The sequence below is a fragment of the Triturus cristatus genome, chromosome 4_1 (genome assembly GCF_964204655.1).
Source record: "Triturus cristatus chromosome 4_1, aTriCri1.1, whole genome shotgun sequence".
Taxonomy (NCBI): domain Eukaryota; kingdom Metazoa; phylum Chordata; class Amphibia; order Caudata; family Salamandridae; genus Triturus; species Triturus cristatus.
In genome coordinates, this window is record NC_140585.1 from 1,152,275,626 (window position 1) to 1,152,295,852 (window position 20,227).

A 20,227-nucleotide genomic window follows, 5' to 3' on the forward strand; every position below is an offset into this window, starting at 1 on the left:
TCGAGTTCTAGAGCCCCATTCGTCTCTGCCCTCCCGTAATTGGCAACCACAAAAGTGTGCACCACCGCGAACACATTACCAGTGACTTCAGATGGAGGAGTCAGACACATTAGGCCAGCGTGCTCCTTAGGGGCAGCAAACGGATTGTTTTTGTGGGTTTGTGCGTGGTGGTGTTTGTTTATTAGAGAAAGCAGACACCACAGAATCACAGTGTAGACGAATTTCTCTAGTGCAGGATACAATTTAGACATAAACTGAACCACAGAAACACCGCAATCGCATGGAACACTCAAGCGCACTGCCATGATGCAGTCACCACACACATACACACGCACACAGTGGCTCGAGTCACAACATGCACATACAATGAGAGCCAATGGGGTCTGAACAAGGACATACAAACGTAGCCACAAACGTCAGCGACTTGCGGTTGCATGGTACAGACAATCAGACATTATAAACACACAGAGCTCTCCAGTACTGTGCACATTCATGGCAGACGCAAAACACCCCGCGTTAATTCATACAGACACTAATTGGAACAGACACCGGTGGCAAAGCTGCAGAGAAACCACAGCCAAGCGCATCAACACACACGAAGAGACAAGTAGAGACCGACGGCTTCTTCTTCTATCACTAGTTCGCCTCCACTCCCCTTCGACACATCTGTAGAAACGGTGCGAGACGCATCACACACATGCACACACACACAGGCTGGCGGGCGCAAAACGCCGAGAGCGGCTTCATCACCCACACCTGAGGAAGTGCAAAAGACTACCATTTACACGGCAAACGACAGGACAAGGCCACGGGGAGGTGAGCGTGCCACCCCGCCTCGAAGACGCTAGCTCGCACGCGAAGCGCCCACGTAAACACCTCTCCATTGTTCTGCACCGCCCGACGTGCGAGTCATACAAATGCACACACAGGCCGCGCGCCCACTAGAGAGGAGGGAGGGCTGCGAGGCAAGGCTCGCGCCTGAAGACTGCAGTCATCAGGCGAATGGCACTCACTCAAAGGCGCCCTTCTGTCCCAGTGTCGCCCAGCACCACTGCCCTCTCCTCCCCATCGCGTGGGTGTCTCTCCCTCACTTCAGCCAGCTCCTCGCCCCCTCCACCTAGCCGGTGCCACGTCTCTACCCCCTCTGGTGCTCCGTCGCGTGCCATCTTTTTCCCCTGCATGCTATTGTCTCAATTTCTCTATCTGTCTGTCGTTTATCTCCCGCCTTCGCCGTCCTTCCCCGTCAGGCAAGCGACAGGCACCGTCCGTTCTCTTTCCCTCTCGCTGAGGCGGCAAGGACGACGCTGTTTCTACCCTCTCAAAGAGGCTGTGCGTGAGTGAATTATTTTTACCTACCTTTCGCGGTCTTGTCGGTTGTGCGCGTAAACACACATGCAGTCCCATATCCGCATGTGATCATATACACACGCACATGAAAGATGGACGCGTAGACCCCCCCACCATACAAACACGCACACCAGCCATTACGCACTGCACCCCATCCCTCTGCACTTCCGTCTCCATTACGCCACCCCCTTAAGACACGCAGATGAGGGTAACAGCGCAAGGGTCGCGGGCTCCATATGTTGCCTACGGCTACGCACCCGCTCCTACATTTCCCCTTGCCCGAGAGACCGAGGGTGGAAGAGACGCAGCCCACGCCAGCCGAGAGCCGAGATCCCCGAGGGGTCTGCTGCCTTTACACACGGTGGGTACTCGAGATCGGATTACAAGATTGGTTATGTAGACATCTGCTTTCATGCACACAGCAAGGCGACGGAGATACTTAAAAAAAAACCCAGAAAGGACACTTTGATCTTTTCAAATTGCAACCTCTCCCAAGAGGCACAAAGCACCATTTCCACCGAGAAAAACAGCAGGCTTGGACCCCGTTCCTAGTGAACCCCCTAAACCACGCTGCGTAGGGTAAAAAACAAGCACATATACCAAACTATACCCACTTTAACCAGTGGAACCAAAGCCACCCGCTGAATGATAATAAGCTACCAGCATCTAAACCAGCCCATGTCCACCCCTAGTCAGGCCCACCGGAGCAATCTACAAACAGGGTGAGCACCAGCCACCAAAGCGTAGCTAACAACAAACCTATAAATCAAAGCAAACTGCACCACAGTGCAATGTAACCACCTAAACCAGAGCAACCAGTAGCCCCTAAATCAAAGCAAACTACTGCCCCCCAAGCAAAGCACAGTACAGCTTAATCAAGCAGAGTGCACCATCTACACCAGACCACACTACCTTCCCTTGAGCAAGTAGCAAAGCCAGCTCAACGGTCTGTAAAACAGTCCTCTACAACCGGTAATAACCACAGTCCAGCCACACATCAAGCCTTGTACCTCAAAGTGCTCACAGCTTCTTGATCCAGAGTGCAGCACAGTTCAGACATAAAATAAATATCACACTCTAGCAAGAGTCAGCACTGCTCACCGACTCAGTACAAACAGTACTACGGCCAAGGCAATTACACAATTCTACCAAAAACTAGAGGGAGCCCGGCCCGACAAAATAGTGATCCCATTAAATAAACAAATATAGACGGGAATTGAGCGCAATATATATATATATATATATATATCTATGGTTCAGCCAATGTTGAGGGTCAGGGTCTTCATATAAGAGTCGGGAGACACTCAGGTAGGAAGCTAAATTCCTTATTTCATGTTAGGCCCTTAGGTTACAGCAACAGTAGGGAGTACCTGTCAGAGCTCCATCGTCCATCCAACAGTCTCTATGTCCTAGCGTCCATCCACACACACACATCAACATCCTATTACATCATTCATTCTCAGCATTCACACCACCAGCTCAGACATACAGGGAATGGGTGCACATAGGATACGGCACATCACCCTTCCTTACAAACAACAAAACGAAGAACAGTCATTCCCTTGACCAAACAGACCGGGGCAATCATTCAAAATCACTGAGTTTCCAAAATATTTAGCTTCTACTTTCCCCCAACAACAACAGCTTGTTAAACTCTCCAGAAACCATAGTGACACATAAAGACAACAAAAAGCAGTCACATAAACACTGTGACAGGTCTAGACATGAGGACCCGCATGCATCATGTCAAACAAAGCAATGAGACAACAACTAAGTTGTGACCACCACTGCACAGTGGGCCAAGATGTGCAAGTCTTTAGCCCTCTCCGACTGGACACTCTACTACCATGTCTGCACACTCACAATGACGCCATAAAATATTTATGCATATAGGACCGATAGTCACAGACACCTAGTCATGCAACAGCCAGGGCATGACATGCACTGCTTTCTTCGACAGAGGCTTCCCCAGTCATCCCCAAGTCTACACGTTCAATGCACAAAACAAAAGAACAATGGAAAGTTTGACCATGCATCACCTCAATTCAAAACTCCCATGACCAGACTGTAACCCAAAACTTGTCATCACAACTACACCCTACACAATGTCCCCATACAGCTAAAATACTAAGGTACACAACTCAACAAACTCACACACCTTCACCATCTTCCACAAGCATTACACACATCCGAACATGGACAACATACAGCACCACATGCTCACACACGAAAGTGCAGGACAGCACACCAAAACACCATACACCCAGTCAACCTAGCAGGACAGACGGACATGATGAGTGGAAATTTACACAGATAGTATCTATTTAGTATTGCTTCCATTAACAAAATCTGCATAGTGCAGGTGAAAAGTAACAAGCCTGATATGCAGAAGTGTAGTTTAATGACTGATACTTTTTTATGGACTTTGCAAATATTTAGACGTATTACTTGAATAATATTTCATGGACAACTGTTGCCACTGTCATCCAAAACTAGCAGCGCACACCAAACCTATAGTAAGCATATCCACCTAAGCATATTCAACAGCATAAAGAGAAATCACCATGATCCTAATATCATCCAAAAATGAAGGAGCCCAGCTACTGAAGCGTGGTGGCACATCAAACAAGCATTTGCAAAGCCAGTAGGTCTTTTTGGCTTTATGAATGCTTGTTTTTTCCTAAACTTTAAAGTTTGGTAAAGTGTCGAGGCCCTCGTTAATCTAAAAATAAAAACTTTAGAAAAGTATATGTAAAAGCACACCTTGGCATAGTAGTCCCTGGGTGAAGAGAACTACTTTGTGGATGTGCGCGTTGTGAAAGGGGAGAATGCAATCACTCACAATGTTGTTGGCGAATTGCTGGAGTGGGCTGGAACTTTGCCCATCCTTCAAATGTGAATGACACAATAACAGACTAATGAATGAAGAGGACTGGCTGAAATATCCCAAAATCAAGTTATTCATATAATTTTAGTAAAATCAAATGGCCTTGGCTAACGACAGACCTAATAACCAAATCATTTTCTACATCAGAACCAATATGAAAATGTCCTCCATAGCAGTGCAGCATCAGCCTCAGAAAACACAGCTCAGGCAGGCTCTAAAAAAAAAGTTAACAAGCAGTAAAGAAAGATAGGGTACACCTAAACCAGAGCAATGACAGCCGACCTATACTACAGAGACTTGGCAGCCTAGGCAATCTATAAACACAGTTCATGCAAACCAAAGAAGGCTCACCTCATGAAAAATATCATCGACAAACCACCAAACGAAAACAATTTCAACAGTTCTAACCAGAGTAACCATCATTCACCAAATCCAGAGGAGCATCATCATAAAACCAGAGGACACACAGTCCACGTACAACAGAAGAAGCACAGCCCAGTTATTTCAGACTTCCAATAGCTTCAGCATAACAGAGAATTATTCACCACAGCAACCATAAGTGCTAAAGGCCACACACAACAAGAGCACAAACAGCCCTATCAACCAAGAACACCAACCACCTCATCAACCACAGTACAAAAGACCCAAAGTCGATGAAAATATCAGCCCAAACAACTCAGAATACACGCCTTTTCACCCACCCTTTGGACCAGTGCCACAAATCCACAGGAGTTGCTACAGTACAAAGGAGCTGCAACTGCCTACACAACAGCGACGTTCAAACACATTCGTTTTCATGCAACACTTTCTATCAGCATTTAGATGATTTATAAGCTGTTCTAATGTTGAAAGACATCATAATTGAGAGGTATGAAGCTCAAGTCAGTTCCCCAGGATGGAAAAATATGGCTGGTTGCAGAAGAGGAGAATAACATTTATGATTAATGGAAAGAGTGTGTCTTATCCAAGGTCTCTTCCCGAACCTTACTCCTCCACACTACAGCAATTCAATCTGTCCTACCAACCAAAGGTGACCGCTGAACCACCAAAATACTGACTATTGCAGCTCAACTAAATACGATGAAACCCTCCCTCATCCCAAAAATCTTTGCCTTTTCAGACTGAGAGACACCATCACCTGTTCAACTTAAAGCAGCATTCCAAGTCCAAACCAAGGAAGATGCATATATGTAAACATAGCCAGGGCTCTGGTATTTGGAACTCCCCAACCAGAGATACTAAAGCCTCCAAACCAGGGCTATAGGAAGACACAGACAGAGAAACCATCACTTTCTCTACTAATTCTGTAATGGCTACCAAAGACTCTCACCCAGAATGTTACAACCTGAAAGCCAGAGACAAAATAAGCCTCAAACCAGGGTGGCGTTAGTACCAGAGAGATACTTTTGAACCATCAACCTATAACTCGTATAGCCCCAACAAACGTGTGACCATAATATTAACGCCAGTCGCCCGCACTCTAGAAATTCAAAACATCTAAAAACAACACAGACACAGTTCTTCAAGAAGTTGGTCCCTCAAATCCCAGTTTAAAGAGTCCCAAATATCTCATAACAACATGAATCAAACAAGCCCAACGACATCTGTAAAAAGAAAAACTACTCTCTTTCTACTCAGAAAAGTCCCCAAGCTAAAAATACTGCACATTGTAACCCAAAGCTACCAACCAACCCTGACAAGATAAGACATCCTCACTTCGTCAGAACAATACCAGTCATAAAAATTAGAGAAACGACAGATTTTAAACTAAAACTGCAGCCTTCCAATTAAAGGCGCATGGCACTGTATGCCTAAGCAAAGGCATACCAGACCACTTCCTACAGAGTACACACACACCCAAACAAAAGCTAATAGGCCGGATAAACTAGAATCCTTCAAAATCAAACCAATTCCACAGGACCACTAGTAATGCAACCAGAATCAACCTTAATACCTACCAAAACGAAAGTGACGTTCTAAGACGTGAAAACTGCAGTATCCTCCCAGACTTCAGATTCTACTGAGCACTTTCCCAAAGACACTGCTTCAATGACCCTGAGAAAACGCATCACACACAAATGAACACCGATCAGGACTGCCATGTCCTAAAGAACTCCAAACATCCAAAAAACAGCCAACTACTTCACGAACCACAGTCTACCCCCACAACATCCCAAACCTGTAGGGAACTAGGAGTCCCACAAACAAGTGACACCAAGCTAGGACAAAAAGCCGTGCTCTGTACCTGGGTCAATGATACCCCAAAGTAGTTTCCAAAAATGTTCCAAACTAGAAAGAGCCTCCTTCCCCATCCCTGCTCACTCACCAGAGGCACTTACTGTGAGCCCCTTTGTTCATATTTAATCAGCCTACGCATGACCCTACAGAACGATCCCAAACCTTCATGATCACACAGTGATCCCTACTATCCAAGCCCACGCAGGCAGTGATGCAGTCACCACTGCCACTCAGGATGACCCCCCTTTGTCTCAATTGCCACTCGGATAGTGTCATACACTCATCTTCACCCAGTGGGCACCCCATTCCACCACCACACATCACAAGTCCAGACTCTCATGCAATCAGATTAGGGTTCTAGGCTCCATTGCCTTCCAGTGAAAACCAAAGATGCCTTGAATTTAGACTCCTTTGGCACTCAATCGGCGCCAGTCTTAACATTGACATAAAACAGTCCAAAAGGCAAGACGATTACCACTATCACACACGAGCAGCACAAGACAAAAACTCGAACACAAGTCTGTGATTCCACTGCAATACAGCACAAGCACTAGCTTTCACTGGCGGTGGAAACATCAAAAGGTTCCAGTCTGATCTTGCCCAAGCCCAGAGCCCAATCATGAGAACTCTGGGTGCCACCTCCATCCAGTCATATCATCAGATATCACAAACTCACGGCTTCCTATAGATCAAGCATACATCTCAGACCCCATCGTCATCCAATGCGAGACACAGATTCCACTATGAACCTCAGATCCCATCATCATCCAACATTAGCCACAGACAACATGACAAGCCTCAAATACCATCAAAGATCAACTGCATCAACACCCACCATGGAACTCAGACCCCATCAACACCCAACATGACCCTCAGACCTCATCACGAGCCTCAGACCCCAATAACACCCAAGTTAAGCCACATATAACATCCTAAGCCTTGGGCTCCACTGCTAACCTAAATCAACCACAGACATAAACATCTTCAAATCCCATCCTACCATTACAGTCCATCACCACCCAAAGCAAGCATCAGGCCCAGTTGTGAGCCTCAGACCCCAACAATGCGGAATATGAGCCAAGGACAATGTCAAGAGCCTGAAATCCCATCACACTCACTCAGTGTGAGCCTCATAGTCCATTACAGGCCTCACATACCAATTAACCCCTCTGTTTCCTCAATGTCCATCACAAACCTCAGATTCCATTGACACTCAATGTGAGCTTTAGTCCCCAACTAATAGCCTCTGTCTTTATCACAAGCCTCAGCCTTCCATTGCAAACCAACTTAGGTATCATAGCCCACTGCAGCTTAATGGGATTGTCAGACCCAATCAATTCCTACCAGGATTTTCATACCCTATCACAACCCTCAGACCCTATTGCTACCCAATGTGAGTTATTTGCCAGACCTACCCAATATGTATCTAGCCTATTATAATCAAGTAAGAAGACCAAACACCATTCATTGCAGACTCAAAACAATAGAGCAATCGAACCTGAGCCAAAGACCCCATCCAATGCAGGCAACCATCCCTCCTCCAAGTATATACAGCCACAAGGCCTATTCAGTAAACAACCCATGCCTCATCACTATCTAGTATGAGTCCGAGACACTACCAAATCCAGACACCAAAACGTACAACACCTAACATGATGCATGTACCCCATCCAATGCAGACATTATACTCTGGTACCATTAAGCATGACCCAAGCCACGGTCAGAGGCATAGACCGTGGCCTATCACTTCCAGTGTAAGTATGAGCCATGGACCCCAACCAAAACACAGACACTTCCGCATGGCCGACCCCATCCAAAGCACAACCCCACGCTACTGCCACCTGGAATCATCACGAGAACCCATCCACTGTATACAACAAACCCAATCGCCCTCCAACATATACCTCCCCCATATAATAAATACACCAAACCCTTTTACAATCCAGGTTGAGACAAGCCATCAAATTCACTAAACTCTATTCCCTCCAACGCATATCTCAAACCCATCTATGTAGTAGCTCCAGAAGCCTCCCAATACAGACACTAAGCCCCAGACGCAATTTTATTTAGACTAGCATAAATTAATTTCAATCATTTTGCGTTACTATTGTTACACAAAATGTCCGAAATTACACTATTGAGCCAAGTCGTGTAATTAAGATTTGGTTCAGGCAAGAATCCTATTGTAGGAGCACAGGAATAACTCGAACGAGCTAAAAGGTGAGCGACGCATACAATTTTGCTCTTTTTTCGCGCAAAATGCATCCCCAAGTCCAAAATGGCCGTGAGAATCATTTCGTGCTACAAAGTACCACAAAATGCAGGGTCAGAATTTTACATAATAAAGTGTATTTTTGGGGGGAAATTATGCACATTTCTCTCCAAACCCTTTTACTAGGTAGGATGAGATAAAGAAGCCCTATTGCCCTAAGCCCTAAGCCCTATTGCCACCCAAATTGAGTCAAACGGAGCAGAATACAAGACACCTGTCCCATCACATCCAGTATGAGCCACAGACACAGTAAAGCAATCCTGTCAACCATACCACGTGAGCCCTCGACTCCATCCAGCATATGTCCTATGTCCTATACCCATCCGCACAAGCAGCAAGACAAATCAAGAGCATACACAAAATATTACCGCCATTTAATACGAACTACGGACATTGTCATCCATATAACAAACTGCATCACCTAACAGTATTCGCCGCAGACCCTAGGTGATACCGACACCAGACCCCATGGCTACTCTGAAGGCTTAGAAAGCTATCGCCACAAACTGGAAGCCACAGAACTTATCAGATTCATAGATCAAACTGTACCACGTTCAGAATGAGCCCCAGGCCCTCTGTCCCCTAATACAAGTAAAATACCTCAAACGCCATTGCCATTCTCTATGAAGACCCTATAACATCTAGCACTGCCGTCAGAAATGATATGCTTCCTGATAGCCCAAACCATACTCACATCTGTGAGCCCCCACACCCATCTGTATTTCCCAAATTTCATAGCATTATGATCCCCAGACAGCATCAAATAGCACCCCAATTGTCACCTAGTTAATTAGCGTCGCCAATGTAGAGGATAAGTCCCTATCACACCCAATATGAGCCTGGGCTCGATCGCAAACTCTATTGCCAGCATTATAGGCACGACATCCCATAAAACACAGCCTCAAACCCTGTCAACAGGCGTTATGAATCCAGCCCTATTGCTGCTCAGGATAAACAAGGCACCCTATTAAATGCATGCTCCATTTTTCTATTACCATCAAGCGCGAATAGGACACCCCTTATAGTGCATACACCAATCGTTGTTGCCTCACACCCAGCCAAAAACCCATTTCATGGCTACACCAGCGCCCATCAGACTTAAACAATTCCCTGAGTGAGACCCACCGATCCCTACTGCAATCCAGTGAGAGCCAAGACCCAATTCAACACACAAACCAATCCTTATCAGGTCAAGCAAAAACCTCTAACTAAGCAAATGCATCCACCAACTATCACCGTACTGACAGAGAGCATTCTAATATAATGCAGATCCCAACCGGTCCCTCCTTCCAGCATGACCTTCTGTAGGTACTGATGGTCAGTTTGGGCCCCATCCTTCATCTAGTGCATGCAGCACACACTTTCTCATCCAACATGAAAGCCTGGATTCTGTCCAGGATACTCTAGGTTAGCACCACCCAACGTGTGCCTCAGAACCCATCGAGCACACACAGAGGAGCAGTAGCATAACGCAAAAGGATGTCCCCGCCTTAAGAATGTGAAAAGGGGCCTCTTAGACTCCCATACCTCACAGATATTCATTGGTCTTGGGCTGAATGGGGGGCCCCTGAAGGATTGTGGGGGCCCTTGAAGGTTGGGGGCCCACCTGCACAGGCGTCCATAGCAATTCAGAATGAGTCAAAGAAGAGCCAACCCGAGGAGTACTTTATACTCTATTTCCATCCATTACAAACGTCAGACCATATCCAATTTGTACCGCAACATATTCAATCTAGTACAAGTCTAAGCTCTACTACGATGTATATCCCACACAGGCAACCTCACAGAGGAGCATCGATCCAAGCACAGCCCAGATGCTTCTGCCATCCAGTATGGTTCCCTGAACCCCTTACTGAAGCATAAGCCAGACCCTAATGCCAACTAGCATGCAACAAAGCCTTAATCCGAAGCATACCTGCACCCTATAGCTATCCAGTGCCAGCTAGTTCATACACGAATGTCTATTCTTCCCAAAAATATGATCCCCAAGCAACATCAATCAGTGTACCACTAACCCTATTGCTATTCCACTTGAGCAAAATAACCCATCCAATGCATACCCCAAACGGGAATTGCTATCAATATCAACCCTAAATCCTACTTCTGTCCACCATTAAAGATCCCACTCAATTAATACACAGAACCCAAGCACCATACATTTTTGCGATTCCCAGAAGCTATCCAGATCCCATACAATACGTACAAATCCTACCATCACACACCATGACAAAATACCCTGTTCAATTAATACTAAAACCCAAAAGCCATCCAATATGATCCAAAAACACCATCTAACATATACACTAAATCCTAATCATATTGATTGTGATCCCCGACCCAATGCACTGCTGGAACCTAACATGAGTCTAAAGGCCATACAATGCACACACCAAACAATATCTTCATCCTCGTCTACTGAACTGAAATGAGTGCATCTCTATAGCACGCACTACACAACAAGCCCTCTTGTCCAATGCAGAAATCAATCTCTGTAGCCATCAAACATGATCGTTGACCCCATCCAATGCACACACTAAACCTTATCGGCATTAAAATATGATTACTGGACTCATCCAACGTGTACACAAAATCCTATTGACATTCAACATGAGCCGAATTCTTATTCACTGCACACTCGAAATCCCAATGGCATCAGTATCATACCTACATGTCATGCTAGGCATTCACCAAACCCTTTCGGACACCATCCAAGACAAAGACCAAATGCTATCACCATCCATCATGATCTCCGGTCCAATCAAATTAGTCATCTAAATCCTATGCGTGTCCAATAACTGCCAAATCAGCATCCAACACACAAGTCCAACCTTATTGCCATACAATATGTCCAAATGACCATCATGCAATCAGCACTGGTCCTCCACCATGAAGGGCAGCAGCCGCTCTCCACCGCACAAGCCACAGCCCCCATGGTACGGCATGCTGCGGCTTCCACCCATATTTTGCTGGGCAGCAATGCCCATCTTGAGGCGTTTTTGTTTCGCCCTTCTCTCAACAACAGCACTGTACATGCTGGGCAACTCTAGCCCAGAGGTTACAAGTCGGAGCAAACATGATAGATGCCCCTTTATCTGCCATGATTTGTGGGTTCCTGATGAGACCATTCCAATAGGTACCAAGGCTGACTGCTGCCTCGCACAGGTCCACCTCATCAGTGGGGCATTCTGGCACGACCAGGCCATTCACCACCATCCCCAGGGTTCTCGAAGCGCCAAGCAGGATACAGGGAGGTGATCAGCTAAGACCAAAGACAAGACTCAAGACAACTTTGCAAGACACTCAAGAGCACAGGAGCTGGGAAACCCTTACCTTCCTCAGCCTTCATCCATGAGGTGCTTCAGCTGGCACGCCATGCCAAGCCTGGCACTAACCGGTGCCCGTCGATGTCCATCTAATGGAGAGATGTGCCTGCAACAGACTCTCGTCTGAATGTTCTTGCTTTAGCAATCCTCCGACCAGTGCGAAAAGATACTGCGGACAACACAGTACAGGTTCTTATTTTCTTCGAGCAACAGATCTCAAAAAAAGAAAACAGTCCCAGGTGCCAGGCTGTCTATTGGGACGTCAGTTCAGCTTTGGCATGCGGAGAAGATAGCTCAGTGGAGTATTGAACCTGCTGCAACAATCCATGTGCCACCTTTGGGCCACAGGCTAGAATCTCATCGGATGGAATCCTCCGCCCATGCTTCGAACTCAATAAAAGGAGAGCTGTTGGGTCGGGCAATCGTAATACACCGCTAAGAAGATCCACGGGGACGGCAAGGAGCGCTATACTGATATGAAATGATTACACTCGTCGTCACTGGTGTAGCCCTCCCCCAACCCACCAAGCCCGCACTCTCCGACGCCCTTGGCTGGCTAGCTCTGTCGGTGCCTCATCGAAACCTCCCCAACCTCAGCGCCCGTCGTCCCCTCTCTGCCGCCTCCATCAGTGACCAAGCCCCCGGTGACAGCACCATGCTGAGGGGGGCGCTTCCAAGCACCCAGGCATCGAGGGGGAGGGCAGGCACATGCTCGACTGGCGGGAAAGGCCGTGCTTTAAGCGAATTTGCATCTAGTTGGCAGCGATTGGGGTCTTCGTAATACACAAGCTAAGTCTTCGACAGGACGTAAAGGGGGCTACTGTGGGGTTCAGGGAACCAAGCGCCCTTATTCGTGGCCGTCATTTTTAATCTACGTTTCAGCACTATCCAGACACACCGTGTTGTGCCTCATAGCGATGGTCATGGCTGCCCCCCATAGCCGATGATAACAACACACCGTGATGGTGGTGGGGATGCTCTGTCTGGTGGTCGAGATGCGCCGTCTAGTTCCGGAGAAGGGCGCGCGAGCCTGCTAGGGAGGAGATGCTAGGGGTGTCTAAATGGCACGCTAGGGACGTTGAAGTGTTACGCTAGGGTCGTTGAGGTGTCACGTTGTCGAGTTGTCACGCGAGGGAAGACGGGTTGTAGAACCTGTACGCTAGATGCGTTGACCTAGCACGCTGGGGTGGTCAAGATGGGGCTTCCAGGGGAGATGGCAGCCGAGGCTGGCGAAGAGGGCACGCGACGGCGGCTGGTTGCGCTCCGTGTTGCGATGTCCCCGCTCCTTCCTTTTCCAGGTAATTGTCGAATCTGCCTTTGGATGTTCATGGAGATTCAACAATGCGGCTTTCCTCCCACCTCCTCCGCCCTCCGCGATATGTGCGCCCCCACCATAGGCGCGGGCGCAGCGGCACGGCGAGGCAAGCAGCCCCGGTCCTCAGCCGGAGAGAGAGGGGGAGAGAGTCCTCGCCTCCATCACTGGGCTAAGACGGAAGGACCACGGACCTCGGAGGCAAGCAAGGACCGCGGATCGATGGAGGGGAATGGTACTTGTCCTAGCAGCCGGTCTCACCCATCGGTACTAGAGACCCTAGGTGCATCACCTGCGTACAGGGGTCTCCTCTGAGGATCTCTCCGTTCCTTCAGCCCCCGAGGCTGCCTGGTTTCTCTGGCAGGGAGCTGCGAGGGGATGCAGTGCAGGCAGAACGGACAGCGGCAGGGAGGTGTTTCATTCAGTCTCCATCCGCAGGCACCGACGGGGAAGACACGGAGCGCGGATCCACGGACGGGAGGCAGCAGAGGCAGAGTGAGAGGAGGGGAGCCAGCCCCGGAGAAGCAAAGGAAGGAGATAGGGAAGGCTAAACCCAGCACTGGAGTACAGAAGGACGGATTGGGCAGAAAGAGAGAGCGAGAGACACTATTGGAATAACAAAGGGAGGGAAAGCAAAGGGGCATGCTTCTTGGAAACGCAAGACTGAAGAAGTAAAACGAGGGGGCTGGAGTCAACAAGGAGAGCGGGAGCCTATAACTGAAGTCACTAAGGTCGGGAGACCAAGAGCGACAGGAACTGTTGGAAAACCAGGATGGGAGCATGAAAGGTGAGACAACAAGGCAGACAGGCAGTGCTTAATTTGTAAGAAAAAAAAAAAAACATAAGTTCCAGTGCCCTGGTCAGGAGGCCACTGCCACTTGCACTACCCATTGGCCCTACCTGCACTGCCAACGAGAGCACCAACACAACTACTAACCCTCACACACCTACAAATGTGACAATTCAGACTATTCCAGGCCCCCCAAACTATAAGAATATCTTTGGTGGCAGGTGCTATTTATTTTTCATGTACATTGAATTAATAAACAACTGGTGTTATGCTGATCTCTAAATTAACCAAACAGCACCACCATGTGGCAGACTGTCTTATGTGCTGGGGTTGACAATTAAGTGCTGATGCTGAGCACTGGAAACCACTGGCTCAAATTAAGCACTGGAGATAGGGGAAGGTGGAAATGAAGCAGGGACAAGAGAGAGTGGAAAACACCGGTCTGGAGTAACAAAGGGAGGAGGCACAGGGAAACAGGGTAGAAGGCAACCCAGAGTTGGAGTAGCTACATGTGGGAACTGGAGTGTTCACGGTGAGGATGAGCCCCAAGAGTAACAGAGGGAGGGAGAGCAAAGGAGACCGAGAACATTCGATACCTAGACATGGAGTACCAAAATAATAAGACTGGAGATCACAAGGAAAGGAGGAGTCCCACAAAAGGAATAACTAAGGGAGTGTGGGATAACGGGGGGGGGGGGGGAGCAGGGGTGCTGGGATCCCAAGATTGAAGAACTAAAGTGAGGAGGGCAAGGGGTAGCAGGTATAAATGCAGGCCTGTAGTACCAAAGGAAGCAATTGAACTCCAATGGAGGGAGAGTGGGAAAAGGAGACAGGGTTAGAAATGAAAGACAGGAGAGCTAAGATAGGAACACTGATGTGCACAAGGAGAGGAGAATCCCAAAGCTTGGAGTAACAAAAGGAGGGAGACCTAAAGAGAGATAGGGGCTGTTGGAAACCCAGGACATTAGCACCAAAGGGATGGAGTGCGAGGGAAACAGGGGTGGCTGAAAACCCAGCGCAGGAATACCTGAGGGAGGGACTGAGTACTATAAGATAGGTGTGAAACAGAGGGCTGGAGAAACAAAGGAAGAAGATGGAGGGGACCAGGGTTCTTGGAAATCCAAGACTTGAGTGGCAAAATGAGGGAACTGGAGTGTACAAGGTAAGGATGAACCCCAAGAATGGAGTCGCAAAGGGGGGGAGGGCAAGGGATACAGGAACTGTGCAAAATCCAGGACTGGGATACCAAAATGAGAGGACTAGAGTTCACAAGGCGAGGAAGAATTCCATGGTTAGAGTGACAAAGGAGGCGGATGCCTAGAGAGACAGGGGTGTCAGAAACCCAACCTTGACGAACTAAAGGGAGGGAGTGCAAGAGCACAGCGTCAGGTAGAAACCCATGACTGAAGTACCAAAGGGAGAGCCCGGGTACATGAGAAGACTATGAGCGATGGGTATGGACTGCCAAAGGGAGGGACAGAGCACAAAGAGAGTAGGAGACACAGGACTGGAGTAACAAAAGAAGGTACATGAAGGAGGCTGGGTTCTTGGAAACCCAGGACTGGATTATCAAATGAAGAGACTGAGTTCACAGAGAGAGGAGGAGAACCACGCCTGGAGTAGGCAAGGGAGAAAAAGGGAGTAAATGGGCCTGTTGGAAACCATGGCTGGGGCAACAAATGGGTCAGGGTGGATGCAGGTTAGGCACGGTCTCTTGGATGTCCAGGAGGGACACAGCGCGGGGCTGCACTCAAGGGAGACAGTAATTGTATGAAACCTTGCATTTGAGTCCCAAGGGGAAGGCACACAACTGTGATCAGGGATGCTGGAAACCTGGACGGACGTGCTAAAAGAAGTACAGAGTGAGGGTGGGAGAGCTGGGACTCGGCTACCAAGGGAAGAGTATGCATACATAGGTAGACAGTGAAATATGGACCGGAATACTGAAGGAGGGAGTGTAGGTGTAGTTCCCTATGGTAGATGTATGTACACACCAGAGATTCACACATCATTTGAAGGGGCGCGGAGGACAGAGTAAGACCAAGGCTACCTTTATGGTGACTCTATGACCCCTAGTCTTTAGGGTCCACCAGCCCACAATATACTACTAGCTAGTGGCAGGACCAGAAACTGAATCTCAAATGTACTCATTTCTGAGTTCTGTGCTGCTGGCTCTGTGTATACGGTACAGCGCACCTGCACTTGGACAGTTTTGCACCCTGCCCAGTTCTCCTTTTAAGTTGCAGCCTGTCGGCATGGCGATTTGTATCAATGGCGGGTTGTAGGGGATATTGGGAAAAAGAGAGATCCCGGAAATTAGCTATAACAAAATCACCATCAAGATAACTTTACTCCATTCCTACAACTTTGGTCTACTCCTAATGTACTCCTAATGTGTTCCTAGGTTCACCACAGGCCCCTTAAAAGATTGAATCATGTTGACAGATATTTGGGGCTCAAAGTCTGAGACTTAAGAACACTCTTTGGGCCGCAGCAGCAATCTGTTTGCAATTAATATGTAGTTCAGGAAAATCTTTAAAATTACTTCATTCTGTTCAATTTTCAACTAGACATGTCCATATTGTAATGGATTGCCAAAAATTGTTATCTGTACGGCGATTGATTTTAAGGCCAGTTTATTTTAAATATGGAATAAGGTCCAGGATGCAAGCAATCTAGCTCCTCATTGACATGCAGTTCTTTGACATTGCAATTGCTTTGGCGAAGTTTGTCCAAGTAGCTAAGAGATTTCTCATGGAATAAGGAAATGGAAAGAGTGGTCCATGGAGGGACAAACAGAGTCAAATTGGGCAATTTTAATTATTTTATGTATTTTCTAAACATTGAACTTTTATGCATTTGGACTTGGTTCATAGTATGATACTATGGAAACAAGCTTTTTTTTAATGAGAAATAATGAACTTTTGGTTTTAGGTACTTTTACAAACCTTAATTATTGTACTTTTAGCTGTTTTATGATGGTATATGTAGTTTAAAGACCATTTGGTCATAATAAACTTATTTTTGATTGATTGAAGTAGACATCTACCTTATCAAGAGGTGTTGCCAAAGAATTCGATATCTAGTACCAGTTCCCACATTCAAGTGGACTCTAACCCCCTTCTACTTGTTCCCTCTTAATTCAATATCTTTTTTTCTCCTAGTGCTCCAAAGTGGCCAACTTGAGGTGTGACGCTTTCTAAAACACCAAAACAAGGAAACATTCTATGTTATATTCATACCTGGATGGTCTCTAACTTTTTAAAACTGAATCCGGCCAATACAGAAATATTAATTACTAGGACCTGTATTGAGAAATGAAGTCTTACATTTTGACCGGACATCATTGACCCTGTGCTCATCTTCTTCGCTACTGAAAATAATTTTAGGGTCAATATTGATGCCAAGTTATCCTTTCAACCGCAGGGTAGTAGGTCCTCTTTTTTGGCACCTCGAATACCGGAAAAAGATTTTGCCTTTCCTACCAACTCATTATCACAAGCAGCTAGTCGTATCTTTCATTCAGGTGCGGTTGAATTACTCCACATTCTTGCTGTTGGGCTTTCCCTACAAAGCTAATCAGAAGACTCTAACTTATTAAAAATGCCAAAGCCCACAATTTTGCATAAAGAACAATCAAAGACCATATTACTGCCATTGTTATTCAGCTTCATTGGCTTCTAGTTGCTCAAAGAATCCAATTTTCAACTTTGGTCACTCTACACAAGAGTTTCTACGCCCACTTCCCGTCTTTCCTGTCAAGGAAATTCCATATTCACTCTCAACCTCATAACCTCAGTTCAGGTAGCAACATTCTTTAGATCTTCTTAAAATTTATGCTTTCTCCTTTGGTGAAAGAGCGTTCTTCCATGCAGCAGCCAAGGAATGGAACTCTTTAATGGTGAACCTACGTACCCTGCCCTCTCTGGTTAGGTTTAAAAAAGAACTGAAAACTCCGCTTTTGAAGGTCGCTTTCAGTTTGTCTTAAACCTCCTCAGCTGCTCTTACTGTTGGGTTATTTTTAATCGGTGACACCAAGAGGAGACCCAGATGATTAAGCATGTCACCATTGGTGAGTGATGGGAATACGTCTTTGAAATAGGATTTTTCCTATATCAACGGCCTTAATTAGGGAAATTGGCACACTTTCTTAGTGTTAGATTTCTCATTGCTCAAACGATAAACTGAGAGCCGTGGATATATTTGTTGTATAATTATTTTAATCGGCACCAAGAAGTTATTGTGATCTTGTGCTCCAAAAATACCCTTAAAATAAAGCATAATAAGAGAAAATGAAAGGGAGGGATAAAGAGCAGCACATGGCAGCCCGAGAATTAGGGGGAAAAGGTTCCATTAAACCTTTCAGCTAGCATCACCGCAGGAAGGAGAGTCAAGAATGTACTGCTTGCAGAAGGCATTTGCGGTGGACATGTGGCTGTCCTGCACATGAAAACATGCGCGGAGAATGCCCAGATGATGCCTGGGGTCTGTGGGAGTATGTTGGGACATTGTATTGACAATGTTTTCTTGTAGAGCAAAGCAACAAAAGATGTAGTAGCATTTTTGTCTATGAATTTTCCTGCATCCCCAATGCCGTAGGTAATATAGACCTAGTCGAAGATCTGATCACTGGAGCATAGATCGCTTGCGCTCTCCGCTAACAATCTGACAGTAGGCTTGACGTCAACGTTTCACGACACCTCTCAATCTGAAGAGGAGCACAGCAGCTGAAGAGGAACTGGGAGGCAAATTGCCTCATTTATATTACATTCAGTCAAAGCCTTTGGGATGGAGGAATGGGCTTGCCGCTCATTAATGTATATTGCAGATGCTATGGCAATCAGTAGGTCTGTTTTCCATAACAGAAACTTCATGACACAGAAAGTTATTGTCCCATCAGACTTGTTCTGGAGACAGGATGATATTTTATGTTGAGATCCCGTCTAGGGCATATCTTGTAAATGGAAAAGAACAGATGCAACAGGCCAGTCAGATGAAGTTTGGCTTTAACCATCAATTAACTCCTTGGAATATTTTCTATAGAGAGTTTACCGGTATCTACTTGAACCTCTGATTCTGCCAGGGTCTTCGCAAAGGACATAAACTAGTGAAAGGTTTCATGTCCTGGGTGATTGACCAATTGTAAAACCCCAACCACTTGCTTCTGCTCTGGGATCTGGTGCTGATGTTTTACTCCCGTTTTGAGACTATACAGTGTTACCGGTACCTGTGGCCATTCCTTACCACTGTTATTGGCATAGTGCACCGATCTTTGCAGTTAACCACTGCATGATGACTGAAGGGAAGCATCATGTCATAACCGGCCACTTCCCTTTAGGAGTTCTTGGATTTCTATTTTAGCATATTTAGAACCATCAATCGAGCTTTCCAAAGATTATATTGTTAAGATTTTGTTAATGTTCTTCGTTCTCTTTTTGTTTTTCTCCTGTCTCCTCCAGGTTTGGGTTCTGAGGACGCGCATAATACGCGTCTCGACCGCTGAGAAGTTTTATTCCTAACCATATTATAGGTATGGTAGGATTATAAGGTGCCTATTTCCTGATTCCCAACCTTGTAACATTCCAATTTCCATGGTCCTGATGAAGCGCACAGGGACCCATTAGGGACCCACTGGTTGCGCGAAACATGTCGACCATTTTTAACTTTTGAACTCACACTTCTGTCATGGGTGGAGAGCAGCGGGAACACTAATTTGTATATCCCTTCCTTGTATTTGTTTGAGGACAGTCTCCAACACCTTGCAATTTTTAGCTTTACCTGGAGGACCCCTTATTAAAACACGTTGGGGTACCAATAGGTGATTTTAACTCACACCCTATTCACCAACTTGGCCCACACACCCCCATGCACAAGTGCGGCACCTCCTGAAAAGATCTCCGTCGAAGAGCCCTCTTGTGGGGCCCGTGGAGGACTGCAGCACCACCCCCACGAGGAGCACAGCCCGATGATGATGCTTAACACTCGCAAGGGTGTTTGAGGGCACAAGTATGCACAGGGAGCAGCCTTCCCCACTCACACATACTCAGTCACTTGCCGG

General features: G+C 46.7%; 1 protein-coding gene across 2 annotated transcripts in view; it reads right to left on the bottom strand.

Annotated features, from left to right (window-relative positions):
* The window catches only part of ADGRL1 (adhesion G protein-coupled receptor L1), a 618,953-nt gene extending 605,097 nt beyond the window's left edge, over positions 1-13,856 (bottom strand). For both annotated transcript variants that reach the window (XM_085654299.1, XM_085654300.1), the window contains exon 1: positions 12,075-13,856. The gene's annotated coding sequence lies outside the window, so the exon portion shown is untranslated. The remainder of the gene's footprint in view (positions 1-12,074) is intronic.
* Between the last annotated feature and the right edge of the window lie 6,371 nt (positions 13,857-20,227).